The sequence below is a fragment of the Panthera uncia genome, assembly GCF_023721935.1.
Source record: "Panthera uncia isolate 11264 chromosome D3 unlocalized genomic scaffold, Puncia_PCG_1.0 HiC_scaffold_8, whole genome shotgun sequence".
Lineage (NCBI taxonomy): Eukaryota > Metazoa > Chordata > Mammalia > Carnivora > Felidae > Panthera > Panthera uncia.
In genome coordinates, this window is record NW_026057586.1 from 68,889,103 (window position 1) to 68,907,769 (window position 18,667).

Consider the following 18,667-nt stretch of genomic DNA (forward strand, 5'->3'; position numbering starts at 1 on the left):
CTGACGCGGGGCTCGAACTCACGGACCGCGAGATCGTGACCTGGCTGAAGTCGGACGCTTAACCGACTGCGCCACTCAGGCGCCCCTAAAGCTTTTAAGTAATCTCTACACCCAACACGGGGCTCGAACTCACAACCCCAAAGTCAAGAGTTGTATGCTCCACTGACTGTGCCAGCCAAGTGTCCCTAAACTTTCCTTTTTTCTTTAAGTAGCTTTATACCCAATGTTGGGCTCAAAATCACAACCCCAAGATCAAGAATCACATGCTCTGCCAACTGAGCCAACCAGATGCCCCTAAACTTTTCATTTTTAAATACTTCTGGATTTACAGAGAAGGTACAAAAATGCCACCTACCTTTCACCCAGCTTTGTCTGATATTTACACCTTATCTAACCATAGTGCAATGCTCAAAATCATCGATACTATACCATAACTATTTTAGCTACAGCCCTCATTCACATTTCACCGGTTTTCCTACTGATGTCTTTTTTCCGTTTCAGGGTCCAATCCACGATCTCACATTGCATTTCATTATCGTGTCTCTCTCTTTTTTTTAAAAAAAAAATTAATGTTTATTTATTTTTTGAGAGAGAGAGAGAGAGAGAGAGAGAGAGAGACCGAGTGTGAGTGGGGGAGGGGCAGAGACACAGAATCTGAAGCAGGCTCCAGGTTCTGAGATGTCAGCACAGAGCCTGACGCAGGGCTCAAACCCACAAACAGTGAGATCATGACCTGAGCTTAGTCAGATGCTTAACCAACTGAGCCACCCAGATGCCCCCATTGTGTCTCTTTAGTCTCCTCTGGTTGCTGATAGTTTTTCCATTTCTCCTCTCTTTTACAAACTTTAAGCATTATACATTTTTGGCAATACTAAAAAGTGACGTACTCTCATCAGCATATATCAGGGGAGACATGATACATGATGGCGATATACCTTACTATTGGTGATGTTGGGGCTTCTGGGTGGCTCAGACAATTAAGCATCTGACTCTTGATTTCAGCTCAGGTCATAATCTCACAGTTCATGGGAATGAGCTCCTCATCAGACTCTGCATTGACAGTGCAGAGCCTGCTTGGGATTCTCTCTCTTCCTCTCTCTCTGCCCCTCCCCTGCCCTCAAAATAAATAAACATTAAAAAAAAAAAAAACTATTGGTAATGTCAATCATGGCCACCTGGCTAAGGATGTGTCCATCACGTTTCTCTGCCTTCCTGTTTTTCCTTTGGAATTAATGAATATCTTGTGGGGAAAGACTGAGGCATTACTGTTGTGTTTGCTTAATGATGATTTTCTAGTTCCCTGATTCCTTCTACATTTATTAGTTGAAATTCTGCCAGGAAGAGTTGCCCTTTCTTCCCCATTAATTTATTTGTTCAATTACTTATTTCTACATAGTCAATTATTTATTTAAATTCAATTATTTATTAGCCATTTGAGCTTATGGATATTGAGTTATAATCCAAACCTATCATTTATTTTGCTGATCATTTTTTCCCAGCTTTTGACCCTTAGGAATTCCTTTAGGTTGGCTCCTTTCAACATGACCCCACTTTTTTTTTTTAGCACTTCCTTATTCTCTGGTACCTCATGATGTTTCCAGGCTCATCTTGTATTTTCTCTGTCCCAGCACTGGAATCAAACCATTTTTCCAAGTAAATTACCGTGGGATCATGATTTTATTAAGGGCAGATTAAAATGATCAATTGTGCTTTATTCAGGTTAATATTTATTTTTGAGAGAGAGAAAGAGACAGAGCCAGCAGGGGAGGACCAGAGAGGGAGAGAGAGGGAGGGCATCTTTTTTTAAAAGTTATTTATTTATTTTTGAGAGAGAGGGAGAGCGTGTGCACCTGCACACAAGTGGCTGAGGGGCAGAGACAGACAAGGAGAGAAAGAGAATCCCAAGCATGCTCCACTGTCAGCGCAAATCCTGATGTGAGGCTCAAACTCAAGAACCGCGAGATCATGACCTGAGCTGAAGTTGGATGCTTAACCAACTGAGCCACCCAGGCGCCCTGAGAGAGAGAATCTTAAGCAGACTCCACGCTCAGCACAGGGCCCAACGAGGGGCTCAATTTCACGACTGTGGGATCACGACCTGAGTCAAAATCAAGAGTCAGTCACTTAACCGACTGAGCCACCCAAGTGCCCCTCAGATTAATATTAAGTAGGTTACCTGAACATGCCTTCCTGGGTATGTTATATGCATTTTCTTTCTCTTTTCTTTTCTTTTCTTCCTCCCTTTCTTTTCTTTATTAATGAGGCTCTTTTTTTTTTTTTTTTAAGTAGGCTCCATGCCCAACATGGGTCTCGAACTCACAACCCCGAGATCAAGAGTTGCATATCCTACCAACTGATCCAGCCAGGCACCCCTCTATGCATTATCTTCAATCCTCATGTTACCTCTGCAGGTTGTGCACTATTAACCCTCTTTCACACACAGAGAAACTGAGGCTCAAAACTCAGTTCATAAATGTCAGATTGAGAGTGTAAGCCCAGGTCTGTGGGCCTCCAAAGCCTGGGCTCTTTTCTCTGATGGATAATGGAAGTTGGGGAGGGCCCGGGGACATGAGGGAATGGACAAATCCATACCAACAGCTAGAAGGCCCTTGATGGACACCTCAGAGGCTATGGTAGGTCTATAAGGTGTGAATTTGGCTAGGTTGAATGACATTTCTCACAATTCCCTTCCCTGGTTGGGGCACAGGAGAGGTTCTTATGAAAGATTTAGGGGGACAGAAGTGAAACGGCAATGCTTTTTGTAGCTCCCACATATTGAAGCGGAGGGACTGGCTCATTTTGTGGGCATGAGGCTGATGCGGGCTGGTTGGGCCCAAGGATCCAGAGGGAGGGGGTCCCGCACAACTAGCCAAGAGGGTCCTTGGCTTCACGCAGGATAGGAATCAAATGCAATCCAAGAAGTGAGGGCAGAGTTTATTAAAGATAGGGAGTGTGTGTAGATTTGGACAGAGCATCCAGGAGACTTGGAAAGGAAAGAGTGAGTTTCATCTTTGCTTGGAGTCTGGGGTTTTTATTGAGGTCTATGGTCCAATGCCTGTGCCTTCTCAGGCACCCATGAACAAAGACAACGGTTTAGGTGTCCACCATAAGTCACTTATGCCCTGAAGCCAGGGGTCTTGGTGTGTCAGAGGTCTTGGAAAATGTTCATGATGACCCTGGTCACTCCTTAGATGTTATCTGTTGTGCTGGAAGACTCCAGAGAAATCATCGATTTCTTGACCTTTACAAGGAGGACATACATTACCTGTACAAGAAGGCATGTGTAAGGCAGGGGGCAGGTCCTAGCAAGAACAGAAGCAGAAAAAGGAACAAAAAAGCAGTTCTTCATGGGGGTTCCTTCAGTTTCTCTGTCTCAAGGCAGTGGCAGGTCTGCAACTGCCTCTCCTACCCTGGGATCAGCATTCAGCTTTGACACTTGCTAAGCCAGGTGTGTGTGTTTAGATCTATGAGAAGGGCCCTGGTCTCTCCAGAAACCCCACATACACCCCTCAAGGTTGGCAGCAGCAAGAACCAATCGGGGTTCCAGTCTGCCCATGTGGGTTCCAGCTTGTTCCTGTGGATCCCAGAATGTTCTTGTCCTTCCCATACATGATATACCTCTGCCCTTGCTGACAGCCTGCTCTATGTCTTCAAGCTCCAGCATCAGACTCAATGACAATATCCTTGCAGAGACTGCTTAAGCGGCTCCCATAATTGCTCAAGTTCAAACACCTGGGACAAATCCCTTCCTCTCTATGGCCTGGTATTTCTGCTTGACCCCTGACTGAATCAGAGGAGGGACCCTGGGTCAGAGCAAGCAGGTTCTTAGAGCTCAGGGCCTCCAAAGGCCATCAGTGTGAGGTCCTCTTGACAGACCCACTCAGACAGAGTCCAACTCTCCTAACTTCCCTGTCACTCTCTGTGGCTGGAGGAGGACAGACTTTTGCCAAGCTGGCTCCAACAACAAAAAGCCACAGTTACCTGCCATCCCATGGATTTTCCTAAGCAAAATGAAAGGAAACCCAGAATCCTACATAATAAAAACCAGATCCTCTGTATCACAAGGGGTACTGTGGTAAGTGGGCATCCCAGAACTGGGACACCCCGGGGACCAAAAGGGTGATGAGAGTCTGGGGATGAGGTATTAACACCCCACCGGGATGGATCCTATGCCCCATAGGAGCACAGTTCGGACCTTAGCACCACGGTTGGGACACTCAGTGGGGTTGGAGCACCTGGGGGGCTCAGTTGGTTGAGCGTCCTACTTTGGCTCAGGTCATGATTTCACGGTTCCGGAGTTGAAGCCCTGCATCAGCCTCGCCGCTGTCAGCGTGGAGCCTGATTCAGATCCTGTCTCCCTCCGCCCCTCTCTCTCTTTCTCAAAAATAAATAAACATTAACAAACAAACAAACAAACAAAAAAAGAGACACACATGTGAACCGGGCTCCCAACTGGGGCAAAGCAGGACTTCCATGATGCCGACCCTGAAGCTGAAGCCCTAGGTGGCCACCAGAGGGCTCTCAAGCCACGTCTAGGAAGAAAGTGGCATCCTGAGGCTGTGAGGTAGAGGAAGCCTCCAGGATAGAGCAGTGGGGTTCTCCAAGGTGGAACAGGACAAATTTCCTGTGCAAGGAGGCCAGCCACATCTGTAGGAACTCTTGGTGCCGTAGCTGCATCTGTTCCACCTTAGGTAGCTGGGGGGATAAGGCTGGGTTAGTGCCCCTTGGGACCCCTGTTGGGGCTACATTCATGGGAAGGCCTGACACTATCATCATTGCAGGGTGGGGAGGCTGGAGGTGGCAGGCCTGACTCATGAGGATTTCTGATACTTCCTCACGGCTCACCAACTGTGTGATCCACCGCCCCCTGTTCAGACCTCAGTTTCCGCATCTGTACAAGGAGGCTGGATCAGATGATCATTCAGGTGGCTTCTAGCCCATCGGTAATAATGGTGATGATGGTGGTGATGATGGTGGTGATGATGACAGCAGTGACATTTGCCATGCACTCAGTATGTGCCAGACTCCACACTAAAATCATTCAATTCGACTGTCTCCCTTAATCTGCACGATAACCCCGTGGGGTAGGCACACCTGTCATCCCCATTTTCATAGGTGAAAACATGGAGGCTCACACAGCTGGAAAACTGTTGGGCTAGGAGAGAGATAATACAGCTAGGAAGAGCCCAGCCCAGAATCACATGGACCTGGGCTTGGACCCAGATTCAGCTGTTTTTAGCTGCGTGACTCTGAGCAAATCACTCACCCTCTCTGTGCCTCGGTCTCCTCTGATGCTCATTCCACAGGGCTGCCACGAGGACCAAAAGCAGTAATGCCAAATGCCTGGTATACAAGGAGCACACCACATCGATCACTGTTCCATATTAAATGCGTTATTATCTGTGGCTGGGATGTGAACCACAATCTACTTGGTCCTCAGCACCAGCTCTCCACCCTCTCGGTAAATCCCTGCTGAAGCAGGAGATGAAATGCTGTCTGGGTTGAGGACTTGGATTTCATGACAGGCTCCGGTTGCCACAGCCGCATAACAGGCCTGCCAGGTGCCCAGAAAGCTGCTTGGCCCCATTCTTGAGCCAGATGGGCCTGCCCCCCCGGGGAGGGGGTGCGGCACAAGCATTCTCACTCACCTGGCCAGCAGCCTCTGCCACCCCATCCTGGCAGGCCCAGAGCCAGCCTCTGCCCCCAGCAGCTTCCCATTTGCTCCTCACCAAACTCTCTGCACCTCCTCTGCAAGGCTCACCCACAAGATAACAGGATACCTTATAACCTCCCATGGGCTGCCCTTTGAAAGATATCCATTCTCTGTCCCTCCACCTTACCCTTACCCAGATCTCTTACCCAGTAACCCCCAATCTGGCTGACTCCTTTGCCCCCACCCAGCTCACCTGCCTGAGTACCAAGAAGATGCTGTTCTCAAAGAGGACGCTGCTGGTATTTGTGTCTGGTGGATGCCATCAGGGGATAGGGTTGGCAGTGCCTCTGGTCTCCTGGGTCCCTACCATGTGGTTTCTACTAAAGCTGCTGTTCTTTGTACACAGGGTAGCCCCCTGAGAGTGGAGGGGCTGCTGCCTTTCCAGTGCCTGACATAGCCAGGCACACAGTGGGGCTCATGAGAATGTGAATGAATGAATGAATGAATGAATGAACAAGCGAACGAATGAATCGAGTGAAAGAAAAAATGAGGCAGGGTTGGGTTTGGTCTTTGGATTTGGGGGACTCAGGGGCTCTCAATGGCACTGGGAACCCTGGATCTGTGTCCTGGCTCTGTCTGCCACCACTCAGCAGCTGTGGGGGCTTGGTCAAGGCTCTCAACTTCCCCAAGCCTGTTTCCTCTTCTATAAACCAGGGAGAGTAACAGTCCTTACCCCTTGGAGCCAATGTGGAGACACCATGGAAAGAGGTGAGCACAGCCTGGTACTGTTATGATTACCCACCCTGTGAATGCCCACCTTCCTGAGCCACCAGAATTAGAGGAACTAGAGGTGGGTTTGGAGGTGCAGGGGTGATGCTCATCTGATAGCGAGGGTGCCGGCATGAAACTCTGACGGTGAGGCTTCTGTTGGCCCAGCTGGGTAGGGACGTGGGACAGGAAGCCAAAGGTGTGAGCCTCCTGGACGGTTCAGTGGCCCAGCCCTGTTTACACTCCGCCCAGTGTGGCACATGGCCGCTGGCCATTGCTTCCTCACCACCTTCCCATCCGGTCCCTTCCGATCCAGTCCCCAGAGGGAGCCTTCAAATATTGCATCTGAGACATGGTGAGCCCCTGCCTGAACCCTTCTCGAAATTTCCCTGGTCCAGCTCTCCACATGGCATGATGCTCCTAGCCTCTCCCTTCGCCTACCTCACCCTTCTGCTCTGAGCTCCAGCCATCTGGACCTCCTCTAAAATTCCTCATGTCATTCTACCTGTGCTGGTCACTCTGTCCTTTGCCCCTTCTCTAGCAACTTCTTGCTACTAGCTCAGTAACAAGAACCTGGCCAGGCCCTTTTCTCAGCATCCTCTCCAGGGCAGGGATCCCAACACCAGCTGGGTAGGGGTCAGGGGGTTCTGATCCCAAGAGTGCCCTCTGACCCCACCCTTTGTCCATCCCCATGTTCTAGGCCTGCACCTCAGAGGGCTTTCCTGAGCCCAGAGGAGCCAGGCCTGACCAGTAGCTGGCTCACTGCAGGCACTGCGGATGGCTCCCTTCCCAAGTGCTGCACCAGGCTCTTTCTCTGTAACCTCCAGCTCCTGGTGGCCGTAAATCTTGGCCTGGCAGGGACTGCAGAAGCCCTGTCTGCTAGCTCAGGCAAGGCTGACTCCCTCACCCTCCTTCTGGTTCCGCAGGGCGCAGTTCCTCTTGGGGCCAGGGCAGGGTGCCCAGGGCCAGCAACTGCAGCATTCTCCCTGTCATCCTTCAAGGCCACCCTGAGGGGCTGGGCTCCCCACTCACCTGCCTTTCCCCTCTCGGCCTCGTTTTCTCCAGCTGAAATACAAGGGGCTTGGGTCCGAATCTTTTTAGAAATTCTAATGATACTCATAATCACCATCCCTCCACTCACATACACAAAACACAATTTTGCATTAAAACTTTACCAGTCGCTTCCCCCACAGATCTGAGTGGTGAGGAACCTCTGTATTTCAAGAGCTACTGTTACTTGCAAAAAGCAAGTTGCAAAACAGAATGTACAATCTTCTTAAAACATAAATATTAACACTTACTTGTAAATGCATAAAAGAACCTGGAAGAATATATATAATAAGTGGTTCCAGAGCTTATTTCTGGAAAGTGGGGTTGCAGGGCCTTTCACTATCCACTTCAGACATTTTTGTAACTGAATATTTTTTTTAACAAGTGCATGCTACTTTGAGGGATTTTCCCCCCATTTAAAATATAATCCTATGATATTATCACCAACAATCTCAAATTCTGAAGACCCTTGATACTTTGGTTGAGCAAAATGATAATGAGCACTCAGGTTTCTGAAGTCTGATTGACAATAGATTAGCAGGATTAAGCCATGACTTGACACTTACCGATGGGTTCCTCGGAGCAAGGTAATTAACCTATCTAGGCCTCACTTTATTCTCAAAAATGGGGTTAGTAGTAACTCCTACACCTCAAAGGATTTCTTACATTGGCAAGAAGAAAAATGTAACCATGTCTTTTTTTTTTTTAAGGAAAGACTCTTTTTTTTTTTTTTTTTTTTTTTTTTTGAGAGAGAGAGAGAGAGCTCGCACACACTAGCGGGGGAGATTCTCTCAACCAGGCTCTGTGACCAGCCCAAAGCACAGCTTGATCCCAATGACTGTGAGATCATGACCTGAGCCTAAACCAAGAGTCGGATGCATAACTCGACTGTGCCACCCAGGCACCCCTAAAAGGAAAGGCTCTTGAGTGAGGCAGACTCTTAAGACCCTGCCTGGGTCCCCACGGGAGGTGTCACATCTTGTAACTGCTTTCATTGGCCCTGGCCAATGTCTTCCCAGTTGTTGGGTCTCACACTGGACCACTGGAAGGTCCTCACAGGGCTAGGAGTCCATAGGACAAATGTGGCTAATGGAATCTGGCTTGTACTCTTGTGTCTGGCACCAGTTCAGCAATGGGGATATAAAAAACCCAGACATCACCTCATTGCTGTTTCATCAAAAAAGGAGACTTTCTCCCTGCACATCCCTGCAGAGGACAAATTCTTGCTGGCTGTGTGGCCTGGGAGGGAGCAGGAAGAGAGGTAGGAAGAATCTGGGGAGTTCTCCCCATCTTGGGGGTCAGAGGGCAGCCTGTGTCATCGTAACAGCCATGGGACTGGCCCCTTGGTAACCATGATAACCTAGGTAACCATGCACTGTGTGGGCACCTGACAAGCATAAACCTCTCCTCCCCTCCCCACATCCTATGAGGGAGATACTGGCATCCCCTTCTAACAAGGGGTGAGGGTCCTTGTCTGAGGTCACTGAGCTACGGTGGGGATTTGTCTCCAGTCCAAGTGACTCCAAAGCCAGTGTTCTCAGCATCTTGGGAGCCAAGAGGCCTGTGGCATAAGCACAGATCTCCTCAAATGCCATGTGTGACCTTGGACAGGTCTGAGACCCTTCCTGAGTATCGCCTCAGGGATTTTCAGAGGAGAACTTCAGGCCACCCAACCTCCTCCTCCAGGATAGTTCTGCCATGAGTTAACATGTTGGGCTTTCCTGGAAGATTTGGTATGAACAAAGGGCCTGACAGCCTCAGAAAGAAAAATAAAACAAAAAGCAAACAAACAAAACCTCCACAGGACCAGAGAGTCTCCAAGAGCTAGGGTATTCCCATAGTCCTGGATACCCGGTGTGCTCTTTCTAAAGGCTGATCCAGCCCTGTCAGTTCCCCTGGCCCTGCCTGTTCTGTCCACCCGGCTCAGGGTCCTCATGGCTTCTCGTCTATCCCTGCTCTAAAGGACTTGGGGGTCCCTTCATGCCTCATTAGGTGCTGGTCAGAAAACTGGAGACTCTGTAAGCTTTTCAGGACTCCTCAGCTGGCCTGCCCAAGGTAGTGCCCCAGCATGACTCGGCAGAGGTGGGCCTTGCTGACCCCCATGCCCTGTCTTCCTCTCCTCTCCTCCCCTCCCCTCCCCTCTCCTCCCCTCCCCTCCCCTCTCCTCTCCTCTCCTTTCCTTTCCTTTCGTTTCCTTTCCCTGTCTACAGGGTCATTGCCAGGACAGGGGGCTCAAGGATGTTTCGGGAAAAGTTATGAATCCAGATTTTTATGTTAAATCACCCAGCTGTCAGATGTTGACAACTGTACCAGTCATTTGCTATATGACCTCAGACCCATTCCCTGCTCTTCCTCTGCTTTTCTTGGCATCCCAAGTGTTCATTGGGAAACTACATTTCCCAAGCTCCTCTGCCAACGGACTCTGGTTAGGTTCAGCCAATGGGAGGCATTAAAGAAAGACTGGCAGGTAGGAAGAGGCCAGGGTATTTCCCAGCTCTCTGTGCAGTGCCTGGGTCTCCTCCAAAGCCACTGTGCCCTCCAAAGCCAGCCCATCCTCCATGTGTCCAGGTCGCAAGTTTGGGTAACCACCCCCTTACTGCCTCCTATTTGGCTTTTCAAAATTGTCGCTACTGACCCCCATAAAGTGGTCTCTGTTTTTGTGATAACAGCAATTGATTCAAATCCTCTTTTTTCTGCACTTTTTAATCACAGTGTAATATATATAACATAAAATTTACCATTTTAACCATTTCTAAGTGTACAATTCAGTGGCATTAATTCCATTCACAATGCTGTGCAACCATGACCATTATTTCCAAATGAATTTTTTTAATACCCTTGGTTGGGGGAGGGGCTGAACCAAGCTGCTCCACAGGCCACATCAGCCTGTGGGCTGACTGCTCGTGACCTTGGCTTTGCAGGTGGCAGATATTCTCTCATGTATTCCCCTGCCTGAGCATCCCAAATCTCACGATATTAATGGGAAAGGACAGATGACCCCAATTCCACACAGGAAACTGGAGCTCAGGCAGGCCATGGCTACTGACCAAGACACCCCATTCCCAGCCCTATGCTCTTACTCCCAGCCAGCTTCCTGTTAGCCCCCTTCCCCTGGTCTTCAAAACTCAAACCTCCACACACAGGTCCCCTGCTGCTCTGCCCCCCAAGACAGTAAACTCCTGCCATGGGCTTCCCCTCAGAGTGTCACCCGGGGAGTAGGATAGGGGTGAGATCCTTGGGGTCTACATACCCAAGGACACCACTCTCTGGGCACCAAGTAAGAGTAATAATAATACCAACGACAACAATAATAATACAACCTAATGTTTATTCACATTCAATTCCTTCGGCATGTAGAAAGGAAGGGAGAGCTGAGGATCTTGCATCCCCGCTTTCCAGGGGTCAGATAGAAATTTGGAAAAGCTCAGAACAGAGGCCTTTGTAATTAAAACAAGCCAACTACCAACTTATCGGGGACCTATTACATTCCCCAAGCAGGTGCTTTGTCTCTTAATCCTCATGAGTGTCCTGAGAGAACAGAGGCTCCTTAAAGAGGCAGGCCCACCTGGTTCCACAGCAGGAAGGGGTGGAGCCGGGACTCGGACCCAAGTCTCCTTGTACCCAAAGACCATGGCACTTCCATACCCCTGTGCTCATTCTCGCCTCCCTGCCTTTGCATGAGCTGTTCCCCTACGCTGGGCTACCACCATGAGGGATAGTAAAATGGACGTCAGACTGGGTTGAAGGGGTCCCCCATGGCTTGCCGCAGCCCTTCTGCCATTGCCCGGCAGGGCCCTGGACCAGTGCCCAGGCTCTGCTGCAGCCTGAGTCGAGCGAGGCAGGCCCTCAGCCAACTGCTGAAGAGGCACAATGGCAGTGGGGAGAGGGAACTCGGGCAGAGGACAGAGGCTTTTGGGGTACCCAAATCTCTGCCAGGGCATGGTGGGCACTCTGTGTCAAGCCCTGAGCCTCTGTGGGTGATGGGGAATCTCATAGGTGTGGGTTTAAACCTGGCTCTGAATAACACAAATCCAGGTTTGTCTGTGAACACACAGACCTGCTCTGAAGGACATTTGTGAATCATCCTAGTCGCCTCCAGGGGAGGAGCTGGGTGGCTGGGGACAGAAGACAGGGAGGCTTTTCATCATCTACCCTTTGGGCCTCTGGGCTTTTAGCCATTAATAAATCATTTAAAAAGTTTAAACTCTGGTAAATCACTGCTGTGTGACCTTGAGCATGTCACTTAACCTCTCTGAGCTTCTATTTCCCCAGCTCTAAAATAGGGTTAATCATAGCACTTACTTCATAAGGAAAGAGCAAGGCATAAGTGAAAGTATTCACACACCGTGCTTAGCATGATGCCCGAGACACAGGAAAAGCTCCTAAGTGGGACTGCTATTATTATTATTAATATTGTTATTACTACTATTGGCCATTTGCCTGTCAGACCTCAAGCAAGGGCTACTACAAAGTTCTCTGACACCTTCCAAAGTCTCTTCCTCGAGACTGAGGCCATCCCAGCAAATGCCGGCTCTGTTACTGTGACTTGGGTAGGTCATGTCACCTTTCTGTGCCTCAGCTTCTCCCTCTATGAAACAGAGATACTAGAACTTGCCCACTATTCACAAGATTATTAACAATCAAGACTTACCACATATGGTGGCAGGCACAGGGGGTGCCAAGGTGAGGGCAAGGGGCTCACAGTCTGGTGGGAAGGCACCTAAATTAACAGATGCTTGGGGCACCTGGGTGGGCCAGCTGGTTGAGTGTCCTACTTCGGCTCAGGTCATAATTTCACAGTTTGTGAGTTCAAGCCCCAATTGGGCTCTGCTCTCAGCGCAGAGCCTGCTTCGGATCCTCTGTCTTCCTCTCTCTCTGCCCTTCCCCCCGGCTTGTGCTTGCTCTCTCTCAAAAATAAATAAACATTAAAAAAATAAATTAACAGATGCTTGCGACAAGAGAGATAAGTGGGAGATGGGGGAAAGGGAGCGAAGAGAGGCCAGCAAAGGAGCCTAACCCAGCCAGGGGTGGAAAGGGCACCAAGGAAGCCTTCCTGGAAGAGGTGTTGCCACAGCTGAGCACTGAAGGATGACTAGGAGTTGGTCAGTCAGAGGAGAAAGAGAGTCAGAAAACACACTGCAGGCAGGGGAAGCTGTAAGAACAAGGGCTAGAGGTGTAAGACCCAGTGGGTTGTTCCAGAACAAGCAGGAAGGAAATGAAGCCAGGCCCACTGAGGGCAGTGGGAAGATGAGGAGACGTTTTTGTCACCGACCTCAGAGGACTGTCTGGTTTCAGACACCAGGTCTACTAGTTATCTGCTGTGTAACCTTGGCCAAGGTACTTAACTTCTCTGTGCCAAACGAGGCAAACAGTGCTTACCCCATTCTGTTGTCGTGAGGGTAAAAGTGAGTTAATTCACGTAAGGTGCTTAGAACAGGGGCTGGCACACAGCCCTGTACTGCTCTGCCCTCCACAGGCCCAGGCACGCAGTGGCCTTCAAGGAGACTAAATTATTTGCTGAGTGGATGAACAAATGAGCAAACAGGGTGCCAAGTCCCATGACCCCTCTGCTGACCCCCGGGGGTGGAGTCTGCTCTGGCCTCCCCGCTTTGTGCTCACCACACACACTTTGTGCTGGGATCACACAGATCACCTGGAGGCACACTGATGCTCCTGTCCCCCGCGCCACCTGGGAACCACCTCAGCCACAAAATGTCCATCGCTAGTTCATCCCCCATCCCTGACACTATCTGCAGGGACCTCTACAGGAGAGGCCCAGATTTGGGGAGCTAAGCTGCACTTTGAAGGGGAAGGAGACCCATGTTTATTGTCACCTGCTAGCGGTGTGTCTGGCACAGGGGTCCACCTCCAATAACTCAGGTCTGACTCTTCTGATTTTACAGATGAAGAGAACGAGGTTCAGGAAGGTGAGGACTGGCCGGGGCGGGGGTGGGTGGTGGGGGGTGGTGGAGATGAGTCCAGCCCAAGGTTGCAGGCTCCAAAGCTTGGCTTCTCCACCACCCCCATCACCCACCCTATCTTAGCTTTCTCCTGTTTGCCTGGCCTGGTTGCTGAGGTCACACAGGAGACCTAGTTTCAAGGTAAAAGGTTCAGGGTCGGGGGGAGTTAAAAAGAAATCAGAAGGATGGATGTCAGTGCCGACACTTTCAGGATCATTCACACTGTACAAATGGGGAAACAGACCCAGAGAGATTCCATGAACCACTCTGAGGTGCCCAGCCCATTCATGGTAGGGCTGTGGTGGGACCTTGACCTTACTCTCAATACACAACGTGTCTCATTATCCCAGGTGCCTGGCAGGCTGTAGCCTGAGACAACCATGCTGTCTGCAGATGGGAACCAGGAAAAAAGGGGGAAGGAGTTGTCAGCAGGCAGTTTTGGGGGAGAGCACTCTGAGGGAGCTGCAAAGCAGGCAGTGCAGGTCCAGAGTGGAGAGTAGCACCCAGCAAGGGAAAGCACACCCCTCTATCCCTGCCCTCCATCCACCACAGCAACAGGGATGCTGCAGATGCTGCTGCGGCCCTGGCTGAGTCGCCAGCCAGCCTGGCTTACAGCTCTGCAGAGGGAGGGATGTGGGAGGAGACGCTGAGCCAGGCTCAGCTTGCTCTAGCTCAGCTCCAGCCGCAGTGAGAACAAAATGCCCAGAAAGGCCTCCCAGGGGGCGGCCTGGTGACCTTACCCTGCAGCTGGGCGGAAGGAGAGGGGTTCAGTTCCCTGCTTGGCCAGACCTGCAGGTCCAGAGAAAAGGGTCTTAAAGGAAGGGGGCAAGAAGGGGGCTTGGGGCTGCACAGAGGAGAAGCTTCTTCAAGCCCCACGGCTGGGTCTGAAAAGGACAGTACCAGGAAGGGGCATCTAGGCCCTGACCTGGGGGACTTGATCATCTAGGACAGGGACAGGAGAGATGGAGACCTGACACAATTCACCGTGTAACAAGATAGCTGAAATGGGGTGACAAAAGGCACTTGATCATGATATTAATGATAGCAATTAATAATAATGGTTCCCACGTATTAAGTGTAGTCACTGGGCCAGTCACTGTAAGCCTCAGTTCAGCTTCACCCGGGAGACACTATTTTTCCCCTTTTCACAGATGAGATAACTGAGGCCCAGAATGATAACATGACGGCTTGATCAATCCTAGCCTGGGAGACCCTTGTGTGTCCCTCCACCCAGGCTCCTCTGAGGTCCAGGGCTCTGGTTGTTGCCAGCCCTGCTCTATCCTTTGCCCAGTGCCTTAAATGCAATCTGCACTCAGTACTCAAGACGAATGGATGGGTGAAGCCAGTCCCACCTCGGGCAGAGAGAGGGAACATGCAATCTCCCCGCCCTTCTCTGCTTAAGTGGGGATGCATCCAACCTTGTGTCTGTATCTGGCAAAACTCAGTCTGATCTGAACCTCACAGTGTCTCAAGAGGTGGCCAAAATCTGGAAAATCACCCCATTTCACAGATGAGAAAATTGAGGCTCAGAGAGGTTATGCGCCTTGCTTTGGGCCCCTAGCCAGCCGGTGGTGGGTCAGGCTCCTTCCCCTCCTCCTGGAGTCTATCAGCCCTCTCTGAGGGAGGGCTGGACTTGCTACTGGGAATAAACAGTGCCAGTGATAGCTAACATTCAGACAGCACCTACAATGTGCTGGCATGTAGCATCTCATCGGATCTTCCCAACAACCTTTTGGTTTTTTGTGACAGTCTACTGAGATATAATTCACACACTATCCATCCAATTAAGCCACTTAAAGTGTACAAGTCAATGCTTTTTAGTATATTGTCGTGCAACCACCACCACAGTCGATTTCAGGACATTTTCATCCCCACAAAAAGAAACCCCATGCTCCTGAACAATCATCCTTCGATTCCCTCAACCCTCCAGCTCTAAGGAAACCATTAACCTACTTTCTTCTTTATACATCTGCCTATTCTGGACATTTCACATAAATGGAGTCATATAATATCCAAAAACTTTATGAATGGGTTATCTTATCCCCATTTCCCAGATGGCAGTAACTGAGGCTTAGACAGGTGAAAACCTTACTGAGGGCCTTTATAAACAATTTTTAATGCTTATTTATTTTTGAGAAAGAGAGAGAGAGCTGGGGAGGAGCACAGAGAGAGGGAAACAGAGGATCCAAAGCAGGCTCTGCACTGTCAACACAGAGCCGGAGCAGGGGCTTGAACTCACCAACTATGGGATCATGACCTGAGCCAAAATCAGATGCTTAACCGACCGAGCCACACAGGTGTCCCACCAAGGGCATTTCATGAAGCAATGATGGGTAGGCTTGAAACTCAGGCTCACCTGACTCAGAGGCCCTGCTCTTTGTCATTAACTCCACCAGTCAGTGAAAGCTAGAGCTCAAGGACCACCCCGCTCCTCCCCTCCCTTCTACCTGAACCCAAGGCCCCACCCCTAAATTCCTCCATCACATCGGGGGTTCTGCCAGGGACCCCTGTGGTTCTCCCACAACCTCTGCTACCCTCCAGGCCTCAGCGATGCCACCTCCTTTGGGACCTTCTCCCTGATTGCTCACCTTTCTTGGAGCTCCCACTGCCCGTGTGCATTTGCCCGTGGAAGACTGGGCAGCCAGGCTCCCTCTCTGTGTGGGAAGCAAACTGAGGCCCTGAGGAGGTGTTTGGGGTGACCTAGTGAGACCAAGTAGAAAGGGGACTGAGGCCAGATCCTCCGAGTCCCACACCAATTCTCTCCCCACTGGCCTATTCCAAAGGGGAACCCTTAACCTCCTCCATCCTCATCCCACCCCCAAAGTGGTGCCATTGAGCGTATGGGAAAGTGGAGGAAACTGACGCTCAGAAAGTCTAGTGACCTGCCCGAGGCTGTAGACACGGAACCAGGCTTCACCTCCTGATTCCCCAACTTGCCCGCCCCCCCCAACATACTGGGTCAGAAGCAGCAATTTGTGACTCCCATAGCCCCTGGACTTGCCCTTCTATCAGCCCTTATAAAACTGGTTCCTTATTTGTTCGTGGTAAGAGGAGGTGGGACTCCTGTCTTTGTGGCTGTATTTCCAGTACAGGCCTAGGCCTCGGCCGGGAACAGGTCTCAAGAAATGTTTGTTGAACAGATGATGGAAGAGAGGAAGGAAGGAATAAGGTTTGGGGGGGGGGGCGTGGGGGGTTCAGCTGCCTGCCCAGAGTCACACTATGCCATTTACTAACATCAGTTCTTCTGACTCCTAAATCGAGAACTTCTGGCATTTTGGGGTCCTGCACCTCTTGGACAACCACTCACACAATCCTACACACAGTTCTGAGGGCTCCTGGCCCCCTGTAGCTCACTCACAGGCCAGGAGTAGCATCTCTATACTGCAGGTGGAGAATCCTGTCCTATGTCACACAGCCCTGTCCTGGGGACACGAGATATGAATGCACTTCATAAAAGCCTGAAGCATAGCACGCACGTCAGCTGTGTCATCTTCAACCGCGAGCCCGCACCTCGCTGCAGCCCCTGGCACACAATGCAGCAGTCCTGACACCATTCCTCTGCCTCTTCTGTCCTCAGACGGCCTCTGTCCCACCCCGGGGGCTGCCGCCAGCCAGGGACGTGCAGGAATGCCCGTTAGTGCTACTTCAGCCACCATCAGACCTGGCAGCCTACACTAGCAGTATTAGGGGCGGGGCCGCCTATATCTCTTATCTGGGTCCCCTGCTGACTCAGCAGGACCCTGCGTCTCCTCCCTCACCCCTAACACCACCTTGGTCTCAGGGGGCAGAGGGTGGCAGGGTCCAAAACTCGGGAACTCTCCCAGCCCCAGGATGGCACAGCAGACAGATGTTTTTTGAGGGTTTTCTAGGCCAGAAGCGGTTGTCTTTTTGCTTATGTTTTCCACCAAATCTCAAATGAAGCTGGTATTATTAGCACCCCATTTTACAGATTCAGAAACTGAGGCATGGAAAGAAGAGGTCGCTTGCTCGAGGTGCTCTGAGGGGAAGTGGGAATGCTAGCACTCAGCCTTGGGTTGGTCTGACCTCAGCAGTGGGCTCTGTACCATTGGAGGAGTAAGCCTCCCCCAGAAGTTACTCCTGATTGGAGGTGTCTGCTCCCCCTCACCCATGTACAGTATCTGTCCTTGGAAGTCTAGCACCGGGACGTTCTGAGTGAAGTGGCAGATTTGCATTCATTAGAAATTCTCAGGAGATGCATGTTTTGCTGAACCTCAACTTGTCTCTTCATCTACGGTCATAAAATATTAAAGCCAGAAGGTGCCACTGCAATTAGGATTGTCTAGTCTCTACATCTTATGAAGGGGAAACTGAGGCTCAGCGATGCAGGGGACTTGGCCAAGGCATTCCCAAGTCGCAGATAACTGGGAACAAACCCAGGACTCTAGACATCATGTCAATGCTACCTAAAAGTCAAAGAATGTGAGCTCAGGAAACAATCAATGTCCAGGGTCTTCTGGCCCAAACCTCCCATTTCACAGAAGGGGAAACTGAGGCTCAGAGGAGTGGGGTAGGAGCGATATACAGGCAGGCAGAATGCACCATCAATGAACCCGAAAGTCCCAGTTTTTTTAATAGTGTGACCTGAGACACGTGAGGTGACCTGAGTCTAATCTGTGAAGTAGAAATAACGAAACTTACAGTGTAGGGTCACTGTCAGCGGTATAAAGGATGCTGGCCCTTAGGCCGGCACCCGACACATACTTAATACTGGCAGGCCCTTGTCATTTTCCCCGTCTGCCATCCTGCCTTCCAGATCAAACGTTTTTCAGAACAGTGTAGTGGGTAAGACTGTGGACCGCTGCTCCAGCCACCTGTTAGCTGGGTAACCTGGGACTGGTTACTGTTCTGTGATTCTGGGCCCCAAATACCTCCTCCATTCAACGGGATGGCAAGTACAGTACCTCCCAGGCAGGGTTGTGGCGAAGTGGAAGTAGCACATGTGATGGGCTTCGTGTAAAGCCAGGCACGCAATAAGTGCTCAGTAAATCTGAGCTAACACTATTACTTGTTACTTGCATGGCCATGTCTCATGTCTGTCCCATCCCAGGCTGCAGGGTGTCTGCTCCACCAGGAAGGGGCTAGTCCCCAACCTCTAGGACTCTTCTGTCTCAGGACTGCTAATGCAGCAAGGGAAGGAGATCCCAGGGCTCTGCGCGGCCACACGGGATAGCCTGACCCAGCTCTGATTTCTCGGTGCCTGCCTGGTGACAGGAAT

At 50.5% G+C, this 18,667-nt stretch overlaps 1 protein-coding gene across 3 annotated transcripts in view; it reads right to left on the reverse strand.

Moving 5' to 3' along the window:
* Nucleotides 1-18,667, reverse strand: part of AP1B1 (adaptor related protein complex 1 subunit beta 1) — an 85,681-nt gene that overhangs the window by 66,369 nt on the left and 645 nt on the right. The window lies entirely within an intron of this gene.